The 17,859-nt window shown below is 40.6% G+C and overlaps 1 protein-coding gene across 1 annotated transcript in view; it reads right to left on the bottom strand.

Annotated features, from left to right (window-relative positions):
• Positions 1 to 16,471, bottom strand: part of PTPN14 (protein tyrosine phosphatase non-receptor type 14) — a 110,976-nt gene extending 94,505 nt beyond the window's left edge. The window contains exon 1 of the mRNA XM_032682132.1: positions 16,390 to 16,471. The gene's annotated coding sequence lies outside the window, so the exon portion shown is untranslated. The remainder of the gene's footprint in view (positions 1 to 16,389) is intronic.
• Between the last annotated feature and the right edge of the window lie 1,388 nt (positions 16,472 to 17,859).

Genomic DNA, 17,859 nt, shown 5'->3' with positions numbered 1-17,859 from the left:
AGGCCATTTCCTCAGGCTACTTTGTATAGGCAATAACTTAATGCAATTCATCGTGTAACCAAACAAATAAAACATCCTTCAGTAGAAAAAAGTACATAAAAAAGCACTGCAGACTTAAGCCAGGCTTTTTGTACCAAAAAAATTTACAAGAGAATTATAAGGGCATCCTCAACCTCTTGAAAATAAGACCAAATTTTCTGCAAACTGTATAAAAAACACTGACGTTAAATGCACCAGAAACACTGTATTTATGCAAAATCCAGGCAATTTAATATAAAAATGCACTTTCTATAAAAAGGTGTATTTTTAGCAGTTTAATACACTGAGAAAAGAAATGCCAGTGCACATCTCAGTCTCTACAATTTAATCCTTTTTACTTGCACTGAATCTTCATCTAGTACATACAGCTACAAGAAATCACGTTTTGCAGCTACTAAACTAGTTTTAAAATGAAACAGGGAAGTGTTTATTTGCACCTTTTGGATGGTGGCACTTAAAAGAAAGAGTTAATTAGTGTAACTTGAGTAATACCTTGAAGTATACAGAAAAAGATACTTTGTAGGATTCAGTGGAGGGGGAGAATAAAAACCAGATATCATCATCATCATTACTATTATCCCTTTATTACAGATAAAACAGCCAAGAAGTATAAGAGGTGGAAATGAGGTGCTCAAAGTTTCTTAATAACCCCAACCAATCAGAGAAACCAACACTTCTCAGCTCTTTGGAGAATTCCATTTCCTAATGCAAACTAGAAGTGAAATTATCCTTCTAGAACTGCAGAAAAAAAGCTGTGCAGAGAAAGTGACTGTATCACTGTGATTAAGGAAATCCTCTTCCTCCAAATTGTTTTCCCCACCACAACACTGCAAATTCAACAAACCACATTTAGTCCAAGTCTTTAACAGCTATATACACTTTAGGAGGTCTTTTAGCTAGCAAATATTACATTGCCCTTAAGCTACCAAGGAAAGAGTGTCATAATTCCAGGAAATGCTCCAAAAATTAATCCAAACGAATGAAAAATTAAAAGTAACCTACAACTATTCATTACAGTCCTATATATCTAAATCCATAAATACATTATGTCACTTGGATAAATGTTTTTCAATAAAAAGCCACACAAATCATCAAAAAACATTCTCAGGTTTGTAAACAACAAATATTAACTCCATTAGAGGGATATGAAAAACATTCCCTTGTGTTGAGATATTTTTATTTTTAATGGAAAAACTCCCTTTTTCAGTATCCATTCCTCTTCTTTGAAAGGTGTGTTTTCCATTCAACCAAACACTGAAAATATAGTCATTAAATGTGGCTGATAAGGCCTATATTCCAAATACTGCACTTTTTTTTTTTTTGCCTGTGTTCTAAACCAATAGAATAGTTTACTCAGTGTCAACCTTTTCTTCAAATTGTTACAATGGATTATATGTGAGGTCTATTTAACAAAACCTTGCTACTTTTTCCATCAGCCTTAGCAATTCTGAGAACACAAAAAGGGTGTTAAAAACAGAGGTTCTTGAGGAAGAGTAGCTTTAGATACAAAGCTGACCTCTGCTGTAAAAGCAGTAAAACCTAGCAAAGGGGCAAAGAGACTGCTCCAAAAGAAGAGAATTTTACACCTCTTCTACCCAGACATGTAAAATTCACATCTAAATAATGTATTACTAAATGCTGAAATGGATTTCATAGAAGACGTTTTGGAAGGTAATACTGAAATCCTTCAGAAAGACACTTCACAACAGAATCCTCTGCGACAAAAGGCTTCTCTTTCACTAGCATCATCCAAATGCGGTTCCTTACATGTTGCAAACTAGTGGACCTTTAAGGCACATTACCATTCAAAGAGTACTGAAGCAAAATATTGACCTCGGCTAATAACGTGCAGCAACAGAATCACAAGACTGCAGTTACACCTAGCACAAATCCTGGACAATGATGCACTTCAAAAGCTCAACCCTGGCTGATGAATGCACTCACACACCAAAATACAAAAGCAATCTATATTTCTGTGTATGCATGTGCAGCACAGACAGGATCTTAAACTCATAGCGGTGTCTGGTTTCATAACATATGCCCTTCCTTATCAAATGTCATTTGTATTGCCATCTCTGCATCTGTCTCCACAGATGTCATCCCATGTAATGGAGCATATGGGCTTAAGCTGACATTGTTTGCAAACAGGAAGAGCTTTTGGCAAGAGGAATCGAACATAAAGTGTTTTGCAGGCTGCCTCTCTTAACCCATCTTTGGTTGGCTCTTCTGCTCAGCTGAAACTGGTCGGCTACTTTCTGAGAGGGCAGAGTGCCAGCCTAACAGATGGGCAGAAGGAAAGTCATGCCAAAGAACCAGAATGTGCATCTAATTTGATAATTAGGGGCTGAATTTCCCCTTAGAAATATTGCAACGGCAGCGCACACAAAGTTTCCAAGCTTACGGGTAAAAGAATATGCTTCAGTCTATCCAGTTGAGGGGTTAATTCTGAAAATGACAAAAAAACAACAGAAGAGAGCCATGGAGGAGGGAGCACACCAGCCATCAGCTTCTATCATTCAGGATTAGTATTCTTCAAGGAAAGAAGAAAAAGAGGGAAGGAAAGGAAAGAAACAGTAAGATTAAGCCTTTATCCTGAAATAGCTCTCCACAAGGGGCACCTGCAAATCTTGGCCAGAACAGTTCTGTGGCCTTGCTGAAAATAATTTATGCTGAATAGAGATAAAAGCAAGGAACTGATGGCCACTTTACAAAGCATTAAACACAGCTTTCCTGTCTACAAGGAATAGCCAAGCCAATAGCTAGTAAAAGGCAAAGGACAAAGAGTGTTTATGGCTCAGTGGAAATTAAACATAATAATGTACACACGTACTTGGATCTGTTGACAATTATTGTCTTGATCTTGATATACAGAGCAGTGGCACTCAAATAAAAAAGTTAATGGTAAAAGAGAGAGAAAGCTGGAGACCCAACTGAAATTCTCTTTTCATATATTTTACAAATTTTCCTGAAATAAGGCAGTGATCCTGTAACTATCCTAAAGCGTTCTGCTGAAGCAGGCTCTTCTGGGTCATTTTTCTCTTCAACTTGTGTGTTCCTTCTCCTTTCTCAAACCACTTTATTCATCAGAATGAATGCCAACAGCCACGCAAGGCTCACTTTGGAAAAAACATTGTTCTAATTCATTCTTCTTTTTTCCAGTTCTACAGTTACTCTTCCAATTTGCAGCTTTCGAAACAAAAATATTGAGAGCAATAACTAAAATGCTTTCAGTTAAGTGGGACTTATAGGCTTTTATTTTGGATAAAATAGAAAATTTTTAATCTTTTTATCATAAGCCCTGTGTTGAAATATTCCAAGGGGCTGAAATTACTTGCTCTCACTTCGCCTGCTTTGTAAATATGATGTTTCAAGAGGGCTTTCATGTTGGCGGTGGATGGAAATTAGCTCTCCAGCACAAGTTGCATTCTGAGTCACATCTTTGGAGCAGAGCAGAAGGCTCAGCCACAGATTTAAAATAATTTTAAAATGATAGCTGGTAAGTGCCTAAAATCACATGTGTTGCTTTACAGACCTCCACTGAGACATTTTCCTCTGAAGAAATTGGTCAATGAAATGTCCTTTGTTCTACTGTCAAATTCTGGCAAGCTGCTTCCCAGTATAGCGTGAGACTTAATTGGACTTTTGTTTAATTACCATCAAGACAATGACGCTCAAATGAAGAGCACAACACCAGCAAGTGAGTGAAAGCCATCAATTAGAATGAGCCTGAAACCATCTTTTAAGGGAAAGGAAGGGACTACTCATTACTGCGGTCATAGGCTAAAAATTCAAAATATAAACATGTCACTTACTAAAATAATATGTAGCTTTTAGAAGCAAATAAATTAAATGCAGATAGTAACTACAAAGGAGAAGTGTCATTATGAAGCAAGATCAAGATTTTTATACCACAGCACCATTGCCAAGCTTAGAAAAACAGACTTGAGTTAGTGGATTAACGTGAATGCTGGCATCAAACTGGGGAAAACCCTCCCATTCAACTCTACCACAGGTGCATATTTAGAAAAAGCCTAGATGATACAATAAATAAATCAATGAACACATTAAAAAACGGTCATGTAGCATTTTTGGTAACAATTGGCATGCAATGAATCAAGAAACTAGTTAGCATCCCCAAAAATAAAATATAAAAAACCCCAAATCTGAATATTATCCTGATAACTCCCAAATTCAGTATTACATTTGAAGGTAAAAGAACACAAAGTGAGCTAAGGTATATTCTATGGCAATAACACAAGAATTAATGTGAAATCCACAAAGAAACATCAATTGGCAAGACAGCAGCTGCATTTGCAAAGCCAAGAAAAGTTTAATGAGAAGGGTAAAACCTAAAGGCCTAAAGCCCTTCACATTTAGTCTTCACTTCCATTAAAAGGTGCCATGTCACCAACATTATAGGCAAACACACACCCTAGCAAGCAACATCTGTTAGTGGGAAATGAGGTTTAACCACAAGGGACACAGAGCAGGGTATGCAGTAAGGGCAAAACATTTTTCCATGGTCTAACTAAGGTGGGATTGTCCTGGAGAAGTTCTACCTCACTGTTCTGAAAATTCAGCTCCACTTTTTATTTTAAAACCTCAAGTCTAGATTTACCTCTTGCTCTGATAACTAACTGAGCACATGTGAAATCTAGAAAGTGAGTTATTTTCAGTGCTCACAGGTTCCGTGCTTAATGGTAAGAGAATATACTAAAAGTTAGGTATTTCCAGACTTATGTATTGAATTTCTACCCTAGATGAACCAAACATGACGCTGTGCGTCTTAGTTATTTATTTTCTCAGCCCGAGTTCACTGTTGCAGGGCCACCTACTAAACAGCACTTTCCCCATAAGAGGCCAAGGCAAGTAGTGTAATGCTTAGTTTGAGCAGGCAAACAACAAAGTTCACACCATTTTTATTGTCCAACCTGAGCTATCACACAGGTGAGTCTACCCGTCTTCCTAACACACAAACTGAAAGCAAGCAATTAAACTACTCACAACATGATGCCATACACTAAGGACCTCTTTTGATTCATACAAACTGGAGTCATCAGTCTCTGGCACAGTGAGGTCCTACAGCACACACACCACACTTAGAAGTTAATTTAAAAGCCTGGGGTACTTCACATAGCAAGAAAAAGGAGTGATACAGCTAAGCAGGTTGTTGACCTTTTTATACAATTTATTAAAGCACACCAATTGCAGACAGAAGTAGTATTATGCTTTCCTGGCCTACATGTTATTTCAATAGCATATGCCATTAAAATAAAATCTGGGAAAGTATCAGAGTTGAAAAGGTATTTCAGACAAAGTAAGGGAAATGAAGAGAAAAAATTAAAAAACACAACAAGAAAAAACCCTGACACATAATTTAAGTGAAACCTTTATTACAGAAACATGATATCGGTACCTTCTGAAAGAGATTGTAAAAATAATGGAAAAAACCCTGGTGAGACAGGAAGCTTAAACACAGCTAATCTAATGATAACTTTTGTAATACAGGAAGCAAGCACACTACCAAATAGATGACAAAACCAGAGATTACTTTAGATGTTTACTTATTCCCAGACCCAGCTAAAAAGTGTGCTAAAGCAACCTGGGTTAAACACAATCGGTCTTACCACTACACCTTTGTTTTAAAATAAAATCACAGCACCTGACTGTGCAAGTAGTAATCTTCCAACAGAACTTTGCAACAAACTGTCAAGAGTTACTGACCCCTTTCACACACTCACCTTTGGAAATGCAATTTCCTGTTACAAACTGATGTTCTGTTCACATGAACACTGGTTTGGTAAGCAGGGCTGCCAGTTATGCTGGTGCCAGCGGGGCTGCTAAACATTCACCGCAGGCTTTGGGATGCAGTGCTCACAAGCTGGACTTCCTGCTTGGAGCTTACGGTGCCAAGGCAAATAATTAGGATACCACATTGACAGATGTGTCAGAACTATGAGGTATTAACTAGATTTACTACTGCTTTGAATAACTGAGTTGTAATTTTCCGCTCTCCTAGCATGTCACATAATGATGCGAAGTGTGTTACAATGCCAGTATGTACCCAACTGCAGCACTTAACCTTTCATATCTTAGAATCCATGTGTATTACAGTGGCTTCTCTTGCACAAGGACTCTAAGCCCCTTTTGTCTAATTATGCCGCTCTGTAACCATCTCCAGAAAGAGGGCTGAATTTAACCTAGCAGTCTCAATTACCATTGCCTTGTAATCCACCGTGACTGACAGAGTTCAAGGAGTGTTTGAACAACATTCTCAGGGACATGGTGCAATTTTGGGGGTCATCCTGTGCAGGGCTAGGAGTTTGACTCTGTGATCCTTGTGGGTCTCTTCCAACTCAGGATATTCTTTGATTCTATCTGGTCAAAGGACATGAGACAGTTGTCATCATCATGATCCCGGTAGGACAAGGATAGTGTAATCAGTGCTCAGTCTCAGCAGACGCGGCAATCGGGTATTCTTTTGTTTTTAATTTCCTCTGACCTTCCAGTTTGTCCTTGTAAAGTTCTCACTGTTCATGAGCTAATGCATCTCTGTTTGAACAAACTTAGCACACAAACTGCTTCCACATATTCAAAAACATCTTCTGCTTACAATTCCACCAGATCATCAGAACCACCATTCATTGCCATATTTCTTAAGTCAAGAAGATATGAAACTATACAAATTACAGAAAATATAATATGAAAGATTTGATACATAGTCCTTAAAGGCATATACAGACAAATACTACAATAAAATAATTGACTGCAGTATTTCAAAGTCTCATAAAACCAAACAGAACCTTTCATTGTCTGATGTTTCTAATTCCTGAGAGATATAAACTGCAGAGGTAAAGGTTACAGCCATGTCTAGACATCACTTATCCTATGCACAATGCCACAGTAGTTGTGGTGATAGACAGCACATAGCCTGTAGTAAAGAACATCACATTTGGGAGACTACGGATTAATGGTTTTCATCAGCTGACAGAACTACTCTTAAAAGCCATATACCTTTGATATTTTATAAACTTCATTTACCTTTCCTATATTTCTTTACCATTATGGGGATGAGATATACATTGTGGTTTAAAACAAAAAGCTACAAAACCCCCACAACATTTCAAGCTCTCCTCAATCTCTTTTCCTAACAGTTAGAGGAATTACTGCACAACGACTTGGTAAAACACCCGTCCCTGTCATCATCATCCAGGACAGATTCTGTACTGTTTGGTGCACAGTCCCTTCCACTGCAGTTAGCACTTGATACCTAGCACTACCAGTTTGTTACAGTTATCAAATTCTTTTATGTTTGACCCCTGTACACAAAGATCATCACACATGCCAGTAAAATAACTTCACCGAGATAGCAGTGGAGGAAATCTACATTTAAGTCATCACCCAGAGGGTTCCTATCCACACTGTTTCTCCACAGGATGCATTTAGCACCTTGCTTAGAGCACGCTGTAGAAAGCAGGTCTAATGATGCCTGATGGAACTTGACACACAAAGCACCCAGCGTGGCCAACATGAAATGATCTCGGGCATACGCCTCAAGGCAGCCATAGGCGGGGCAGGAACATACATGGCTGAATGAAGATATGGCCTGTCAAATGCCTCAGGATAAAGCAAATGAAGTGTGTACCAAAGTACAGGTATGAAGGTATAAAATACATATTCAAAAGGAGATCACTGTTCATGAATGCCCCAAAACACTATACTGCCAAAACTATGTACTTCAAGATCTCTGGACTGGTTTTATACTACTGTTTTACCAGATCCTTTGCTAAAAAAAAATATGGGTTTAAATGTCTAAGCCAAAAAAACCCAACCACAAAACAATTAGAAAATCCTTGACTTTTTCCCGAGTTCAGTAACCCCAGCTCATCTTCATCCTTAATGGAGCTGCGGAAAAATACCAGTTACTGGAGCTAATATCACATGCTTTTAATTTCAAAAACTGAACAACAAGAGAAAATAAAGAATGAGACCTATCTGATTACAAAACCAGAACTTTGTCTACTTTTCTGACAGAGACTTAGACCCTTCAGTGAATGCTCTAGGGGACTGTCTAGTATTATTTTAATATGATTCTCACAACAGTGCTATTCCTGAGAGATTAATACAATAAATCATAGAGCTTATTATTATGAAGTTTTTCCTAATAAACAATCTATTGTCTTCCTTAATCCTATAGAATTATTTTATTAACTGTATTACCAAAGGGTCTTTTTCAACATGTAAGTCTTAAATGTTATTTTATTTTCTTTCACATAACATAGCTGCTGTAAAAGACACTCAAAATAACTAACATGTTCTACTTTCAAAACTGTGGCCACAGTGCTCTCAGGTTGTGGCAAAAAGCCTTTTTAAGATAAACATGCACAAGTCTGTTTTTTCATCTCTGAAAACATTGGAATAACGGAGGATATCCTTCCCTGTCATTGTCCTGCCGCTCTCTTTGATTGAAACATGCAACATGAAGACACTGACAAATGCATTTGCTTTGATTCCATCCCAAGTGAAAAAATAAATTACTTTATAAATCCACACTACTAAAGAGAGCAGAGAAAGCAAAATTAAGTAGCATGTAACAGTGGACAGCATTATCTGAAGTTAGCTGAATGGCCCTCGCATTGACAGATTTACATGGATGGCACTTATTGCATTATCACAAGCTCACAGTCTGGCCAGTCCTGACCATTTTACTGTATTGTTGGGTGGGGGGAAAGGAAGTGTAACATTTCACAACTCTATGCAGACAGCTAGTGTCAAGGACACTGAACACATAGAGTGAACATGAAAGTTAAGCTACATGTTAACAAACTTCTCCTGTAACCCAAGATGAAAATACAGAACTAGGAAAGAAACCTTATATAACATCAACCAAAGTTGACATTACTGACTAATAGGACAAAATGACTAATTGTCTCCAAAGTGCACCCACCTCTTGTGAGATGTTTTGACAAATCAATTACTGCAGGGGTCACAGTCTTCATACCTAAGTCAGGTTCTAGGAAAACTGTAAGACTACATCAGTCTCTCTGAATAAACCCATTTGTACATTAGAAGAAACACCTAACATTGTTAGACAAGGTTTAAAGGTTTTGTCTTTTGCTATTTGTAAAGATCCCAGTACATTCTACAACACAGAAAGGAATTAAAAAACATTACTTATAAATTGAAACCTATCCATATACAGCATTGTATTTATAAAAATACTTCTCCCTACATAACATTAGGTAGTATGAAACACCCAAATACATAGCAAAAGCCCTAGAATATGTAAAAACTAAAAATAAATTTCATCTTTAAATGGCAGCTTTTATTTCTTGCTTGCCAGAAATAAAGATAATTAAAAAATGGAAGTGAAATAGCTAGCATTGAACATACTTACCATTTGGATGTTCAATGCTAACCCATCTCAATAATGCTCTCCTGCAATATTTTAGTTTTGTTTTATAAACAAGATTTCCAACTATGCACAAATGCATTTTGAGGCACCAAGCTATGAAGGGGGACATGGACACATGGAAGAGAACTTGCAAAAAAAGACCCATCATTGCCTTTCTCTATTCTCAAAACCAACCACAACAAAGTGGGAAGCAGCAGCACATGAATATCAATACTGTGATTTAGCTTTCTCTGCTGTCACAGAGATTCCCACAACAACAGTCTTGGCAAAGGTGGATGGAATCACAGGACCTTTACTCAAATACATCTACATGAGTTGTCTTATTCACAAGCAGAAACTTGCCCTGTCCACTCTCCATTCTGAACCTGCCAGAGCTCTGAAGCTCTTGTCAGTATTTCTGCCTACCCTCAGCAGACTGCATCAGCCATCCCCTTCAGCTGGCAGCCAACTTCTTTAGCTGGTAAGCTGACCAAAGCATCTTCCTAAACAGACTGAATCTTAACAACATTATGAAGAATGTAAATAGACATCAATCCTACTCAAGTAGCTCTTAAAGTATGCCAAACAAGGGAAAAAAAAACAACCACACAAAACAACAACAACAACAAAATACCAACGCCATCAAAAAAAAAATTACTATTATTCCAGATGCCTGTTTTCCAGGGCCTTTTAAATAAATTCCTATCACTTTAAAAGCTCATCAGGGTTCTTCCTCCTGAGGCAGGTCTACTCACATTGAACATTTTCGAAAGCTCTTAAGGGAGAAGTCAGATTTCCTCCAAAACCCGTCTTTTCTATTTTTGAGGTAGGACTTTCAAGGCCTGCTCCCTCTGAAGGCATCAGAAGTTTCACTCCACCTCAGCACAAGATGAATTAGGCCACTGACTACATTGTTTTTCCTTCTCCTCTCACTCTGTCCTGGTAAACAACAGGCACAAAGTTTTATGTAGAAATTCCTTTACACATTGTCTCACTCACCTGAGATAAGCACTGCATATCACATTCCCAGAAAATGCAGAGTTTCCACTACCAACATGATACATTTTGCACTGAAAGAACAAATGAAAGTCCTGCAGGAAGGAGTCCAAATCAAAATGGCATTTAGCAATAGACATCAAAAATAGGATCTGGCTTCTACTAGTTCAGTCTCTGATTGGCAAAGTCCCTTGATTTTGCCCAGGCTTGTCCAAAAACCTAGCTTAATTGTCATCATCAATAAAAAGCTAAAGGCATTTTATCTACAAGGTAGTGAATGCCTCCTCTAAAAAGAGGGAGTTCCATGATAAGAGCTAATCTCAAAAACCTTAGGAATGCAAACTATTTTCTCAGTTGTAAAAACAAGAAAGAATTTCACAAACACAAGTTAAAACAACTACTGGTAACCTCTCACTTCTACACTGCCAACTTCTCCTGGGCTAAGGCTCTACCTTCTGTCCTTCACAGAGATATGCTTCGAATCAAGTCAAAAATTCAAAGGAGTCACAAGAGAAGACATCACTTTTATGCATCTTTACAAAGGAAGGCCTTTCCATAAACCTTATCTTCTAAATTCGAAAAGCAGTGCTAGGCTGCCTTCACAACAGCTTCAGCCTTTTCAACAGAGAAGTCAGAAAATCAGTCCACATTTTATTTGGCAGATAGCTGCCAGGAAGCCTGTAAGACAGCCCATTCTGGCTGGTTCGACCACCTAAAAGTTGCACAAGTCCTGGCTTTTTATTCTTTAAGCTATAGCATAGTTTCCTGAAACTTCTACAGACAACTCTTAACTATGTTATACAGTAGTCTGTTAACATCAGGTGTTGATTATTAGATCAGTCATGATGCCTGCTACTAAATCAATTTTTTTCCCACACTTATTCTTTTGCAACAGACTGGCATTTGCAGCCTATAGATGTACAAGAATTTCATGGTGTTGGTACACTATTACTTTGACAATATTTTCTTTTAAAGATTCACTAAGCTGCAGAAGATCTAGTTACCTCTAGAAACTGGTCCTTGTGTTTCTCCCAGACACAACTATCATCATTTTGCTACAGAAATCAAAAATATTTATATTAACTACCCAAACTACAAACTTTGTCCATTAGAACACGTAATAGAAATCACTGATCATCATAACCAAATTGATTAATAACAGATACCAATGCTATCTGCCTTTTAAATGAAGTCTAACCATCATTTCTGTTCTTCTCTATGCCAGTCCAGGCCACAGTATAGCATGCTTCAATAAATTAAAACATCAAACTTTAACATGTTAAAGACTTAAAGTCCAACATGTATTTTCCATGAAATCTGAACATATTTAAAGAAATAAATCTTTCAATTCCATCTGCATTAATATATAATAAAAATCAGCATAATTCACATTTCAATACAGGAACTAAATTACTGTAGTGGGTCAAATAATCAGCCCGACATCCTGTTTCTAGCACCAGCTTACCCTGTAAAAAAAACACATGAAATATCATAGCAGGCACTTATAGCATAATCTGTCCTAAGAGAAATTTCTTAATCCTTGTCAGATAGGGTTGATTTATGCCCTAGAGCAGTACAGTTAGCATGCCTTCAGCTGTAGCTGTGACTGTTCCTCCCATCTCTAGAACAGTTCATTTACCTTGTTCATCCTACCAGGCTCTTGATTTATATGATAGCCTTTGATGGTATACACCAAAAATGGTGATTTAGAGGTATTATACACATTGTCTTTCAAACTACTCCTTGTGACAAGTATGCATAAAAGGGTAATGGCCAAGCATTATTTTGCACATGTCCATCCTACCTCCTCTAACAGACCGCCTTGAAACAGAGCTATGCTAAAATTTTCTGTTCTACTTCATATGAATATTTTTCAATCTCTCTTCTTTGATAGGAGATCACAAATTGATTATTCCAGGTGAATTTGAGCACCAGTTTAATAATATCCTTTGTGTCATTAACACATTGCAAAACAACTGTGGCATTTTTCTTCTGCTCAACGCTAAGCATTGAGAAGGTGCACAAGTTTAAATAAAACACTGGTGAAATCTTCCTCCCCACCTTAATAAATATAGGTAATTTACAGTCCAGTAACATGAACAAGTAATTTGATTATTCCCTCTAACATGCATATTCTTGAATTTATCAACATCATCTGCTACGCTTCCCTTTTACCCAGCTTTCTTGGATTCCCTTTACAATTTCTCAGTCTTCTTCAATCTTGCCTAATCCAAATACTTTTGCATCATTAGCAAGTTTTGGCACACCATCATTCATCTAGTTTATTAGATCACCAACATATATGTTCACCACCCTCTTTTCAGAGTTGTTTCTACATCACATGGTAATTTAAAGTTTACATTGTTACTGACAAAAAAAAGCATTCTTAGTCATAAGGACAGGTACACTGATTGAGAATTAGAAAGGAGAGTTTCAGTTTCCAAAAGACATGCTTGATGTTGAGCAAAGCTCGGTACCTAAATTCTTCACATAAGCAGAAAATAAGAATGTCACAATAGCTGCAGGACATCAGAGGGGTCAGTGTTCTCTTCTTCCCAGGCCATCACCCATCCAACATGTTATACACCCAACACCCTCCAGAAAAATCCTTTGGTCAGAAAATCTTCTTAATGTTGGCTAAATTTATGCTTAATTAGGGCTAAGTTTATAGTCCCTTAGGTATTCTCAGAAGGTGCTTACATATAGTTGACTATAACATGTACAACTGCTTATTAGGGCAGATATGATAGGTTGGGAAATACATTTTAAAAACATACATGCATGTTATTTTTACATACTTTGTGCTGCACCGTAGTCTAGTGTCTTAATTCCTTCCACACTCCAGAGTTCTCCTCATTCCCTCCTACAGCCCAGAGGAAAGGGGAAGAGTCATGGACTGCCCCACATTTGTGAGGAACCCTATTGCTTCAGAGCTTGTGACATGTCTTCTCATAGATCACCTCCTCAGCTCCCCACGCACTGCAAACCAAAAGGCTTTAAGCAGAAGATGGGCACCTGACGGGACAGGCTACACTTGCTCTGGACATGGAGAGGAAGCTCCACGTGTCCACTGAGTCTTGAGGTCCCCTGTACTAGGCACAGAAATATAGGGGTTAGCCAGTGGAATCAAAATCATACTTTTATCACAAAGATGGGCTTCAGCTCAGGTCTACCTTATTTCCTTTAGGAACTAATCTTTAATTATTACTTTTTAATATACCTGTTTTAAGTGTTCTATAGGTGGAAGTACCAGGTTTCACAGAGTCTCTGAATAGAAAACCAGTAGATTTTAAAAATGGAACCAGACATTTTCACATAAAACTTCAGAGAATCTTGTGCACAGGCATACTCTCTCCTTACAGTAAGAACATCTACACGGTAATGGTTTGTTTTCAAAGATTAGGATCTGTTCCAATGGAACTCCACGAAGTATAATAGGCCAAGGCATGCTGTACTTTGCAGTGGATTTAGACATAAAAAAATACTTTTATGGCATCTGCTCAGCATAAAAATTAAGCCTTTATTGAAATCTTCTGTAATTGAGCTGGATACACACGCACAAATATATTGCATACTAAGTGTTATAGCCTGGTTCCTGCAAAGACTTGTATATATGTTTATTATTATGTATATAAAAGAAATGCCATGGTTTCAAAAGCACTATTCATGAACGTGAGTTTAAACACGCGTGTGGGGGGGGTGTCTTTGCAGGACTAGGACCTATACGGTACTGAGCAGCACTGCCTGCTGAAAACTTTTTACCTATTGTATACTACCAGCAGTTTATAAACCCTCCTGAGCTGACAAACCCTTGCAACAGAGAAGGACTTGCTTCCAGCTGAGGAGCTGGAATTCAAGTACACTTCTCACACTGCATATATCTACAGTAAATTTAAATCCCGATTAAAACAAGCTCCTTAAATGACATTTAATCAAACACAGCCTCACTGGATATGAAGAGAAACAGAACGAAGAGCAGTACTTTGGCTGAAGCAGTACCAAATAAACACAGAAAAAGGAAGCCACAGAGTCACCAGAACTATGTACACAACTATATACACATATGTGTGTGTACATATATATATATATATATATACACACTTTATCCATTATTGCAGGAGCCACTGGCAGCCAAAACAATTTGCTAAATGCACAACAGTGCATGTATTTCATAGAAAGCCATTACATACCTAAGTTACAATAACTGACTCACAGGCTTCTGCTGGACAAGAATGACCAGGAGAAAAATCTAGTGCTAACACTAGTTGCTAATTAACCCTCATGAACAACACTGCACCAAAGCTACTTCTGCTGCTCTTCCAGAAACATTTAAAAGGCACGTGTAAAACATGTACATACACATAAAAGCTCAGTTGCTCAGTATAGAGATGAGTCTAGCAGCAGCCCTTGTTCTGGCCTTGATCTGAACCACTAGATTCTCTCAGGATGCATTGAGACAGTCATGCTTTCAAGCTTCTCGCACACAAATGCAGTTGCAGAATTGATGGCCACAAGCTCGGTGACAGATTTTAGGGATTACCTTTTCACTGATGAACTGTGCTTCAACACAGCAAGTTTGCAAAGCTCCCAACTTTTGTATCATGACCCGTGAGATACACACAAGTGCCCTCTGCCTGTAAGCAACTCTGGCACAGTCTTCTAAAGACACCAAAAAGAGTTCAAGTACTGCCAATAACAGAAGAGGGCCTACAACTTATTTACATTACTATAATATCAACACATCCTCTATTTTACACCATGTAACAAGTACTAGATGTCAGCTACAAACTCCCCAGAGGGCAAGACCAAAAGCTGCTTAATCTGTATTTTGTCACTCATATTTGATAGGACGTTCTCAGCTAGATAACCACAGAGCAGTCCCTGCTGGGACTGCCTCTCCTTACATCTCTCCCCCAAAAGACCTGACTATTTCATCTCATAATATGGAGGTTGGCAGGTGGTGACTTGTGATTTGGGGTGAGCCATTTTATATGTATATTTTTCCAAACTCTGAAAAACTGCAGCATGTAACAGTGCTTTCAGAATAACCAAACCCTATTGCAATTATCAGCATAAAGTTTAAAGAAAAAAGAACTGGCTTCTGGTAAAAACATTTCTTTCAGCTATGCTTTCAGGCTACATGCCAAAGATACCAGAAAACTTTTTGGGCAAAAACATATTGAATCTGAGCCTTTTACCGGTCGCGGTTTGGTCCCACCTTTTTAAAGTTACAAACAGCCAAAGAGTTGCTTCTAATGGAAACATATGATTATTTCATGTAAATCAGAGATAAAACATTCCCGATAGGAAAGCTCCAGCAAGCATCATATCCACATACCACACATACATTACGTAACGCTTGTCCCAAATACACCCCAATAAAGTGAGCTAGTTTGAGATCTTAACAATCCATCCACTTCGCCACATCAGAAATGAGAGCAGATGTCACTCTTCCCTGCCTCGCCGCGATCTTTTCTGCAGAACTCGTCAGAGTTACATACTTGCTGAAGACGAACGGCCAGTTTAGGCTTGACTGTAACTAACAAAGAGCAAGGTAAACCCCCGGGCAGGGGGAAGGCAAACACGGGCATGCCGCGATGTAAATACGGGCAGCCCAGCACGGAGCCCTGCCCGTTCCTCGCTATTTACAAATATCTCTCGAGTGTACAAACGCCGTATTATCTGGGTGTCTAACAGATTAAATTCACGGGCTGGACGGACAGTCCGAGGCTCGCTTTATCGCAAGTCACCGGCTGGTACTTGCAACCCAAGCTTAGCTATTTTCGTAGTTTGCGGACAGCAGTGCACACTCGGCGGAGCTGCAATAGCTCCCTGCAGCGCTTAACGAGCCCCACGCCGGCCGTGCCGATCGCACACGCCGAGTACAAGGCGCAGCTCGGGCTGTTTTAAAGTGGGCGCGGGGACGCGCCCGAGCGGGAGCGAACTCGGCGGCTCCTTACCTGCTGGCGGCCGCCCGGGCAGCGGCGGCTCCGGCTTTGTGCCTCCCGCGGGAGGCGGCTGTCCCGGCCCGGAAGGCAGAGGCTGCCGGCGGGACCCGACGCGGGCGCTGGGGAGGGAGACCAGTCCGGCTCCCGCCGCCCCGGCCCGGCCACCTCGGGGAACTTGTGCGGGGCGGCCGGAGCTGCGGCCGCCGGTGGCGGCGCGGAGGGCCGGGGCGCCCTGAGCTCCTGCTGCCGCCCGCGGGGTGCGGGAAGGAGGGAGGCAGGGCAGGAGGAGGGGACTGGTCTCCCGCGGGGGCGAGCGGGGCTGGCGGGCAGGCGAGCCGGAGGCGGCGGGGCCGGGGCCGGGCTGGGGCCGGGGCGGCGCGGGGAGTCACGGCCCAGGAATGCCAGGAATGTGGGGCGGCCGCTGCGGCCGCGGGGCCCGGAGACGTCGGAGACGCAACTTGGGATTTCTTTTCTCTTTCTCCTTCTTATTTTTTTTCTTTCTTTTTTTTTTTTTTTTTTAAACTCTTCCCCCCTCCCCAAGGAAGGAGGAGGGCTGAAACCCACCCCGCGGAGGAGGGAAAAGGAGGGAGGAAGAGGAGGGCGCAGGCTCCTGCCAATCCGAGCGGGTGCCGGCGGCAGCCCTCCCGAGGAGGGCAGAGCTGCCAGGTGCGGGGTGCCGGCCCTTCCCGCCTCCCCGCCGGTGGGGGGAGCCGGCCCCTTTCCCGGCCCCTTCCCCGCCCTCCTGCCGGGACCCGCCGTGGAGCTCCGGGCACGTGTCGTCCCGGCCCGAGCGGGAGCGGGAGCACCCCCAGACAGACCGGGGTGGGAAGGGACACGCAGGGACCTGAGGCGGGCTCTGCACGCGTGGGCCTGGAATCTCCTGAGATCCTCCTTCCAGACCTCCTGTATGAAAGGCGCGGGGCCGCCCTGCTTCTCTGTGGCCTCTCTTCTGCCCTTCCATAATCCCGTTTCATCTCCTACAGCCTTGCGCGACAGCATCGTTTCTCTCCATCCCTCCCTGTCTTTGCTTCTCCTCTTCCCATTTCACCCCTTTCGGTGTCCTTCTTACTGTGTGACTCTCTCTTCTAGACGGGTGGTTATCCCTGCTTTTCTGGCTGCACAGAGGGCAAAACAGTCGTGATGGAAAAACACCCATGGTGCTGCCGTCATGCCTGCGCTTTGCTGGAAAGCAGGAGAAAAACTGAAGTTGACTTGAAACGTGTCAGTTGGTAACTGCATGAAATGCCCGGGATACTTGGTGCTTGGCTGATGTGAGAAAGTCCATCTGATGCCTGCTGTAAAAGAGAGGAGCGGGAAACACACCATCCTGTAGGAGTACTGACAGGAAGGTTGCAGCTACCAACAGGTGTTGAACATAACACACCAAATCAAGTAGATTTAAGAACAATGTGAATATTAGAAATTATGCTCTTTTGCATCATAGCTGATGGGCAATTTGCAAAATTTTTTTTGCCTTAATTT

This window comes from Chiroxiphia lanceolata, chromosome 3 (genome assembly GCF_009829145.1).
Source record: "Chiroxiphia lanceolata isolate bChiLan1 chromosome 3, bChiLan1.pri, whole genome shotgun sequence".
NCBI lineage: Eukaryota > Metazoa > Chordata > Aves > Passeriformes > Pipridae > Chiroxiphia > Chiroxiphia lanceolata.
This window is presented reverse-complemented; position numbering and strand designations above follow the sequence as displayed.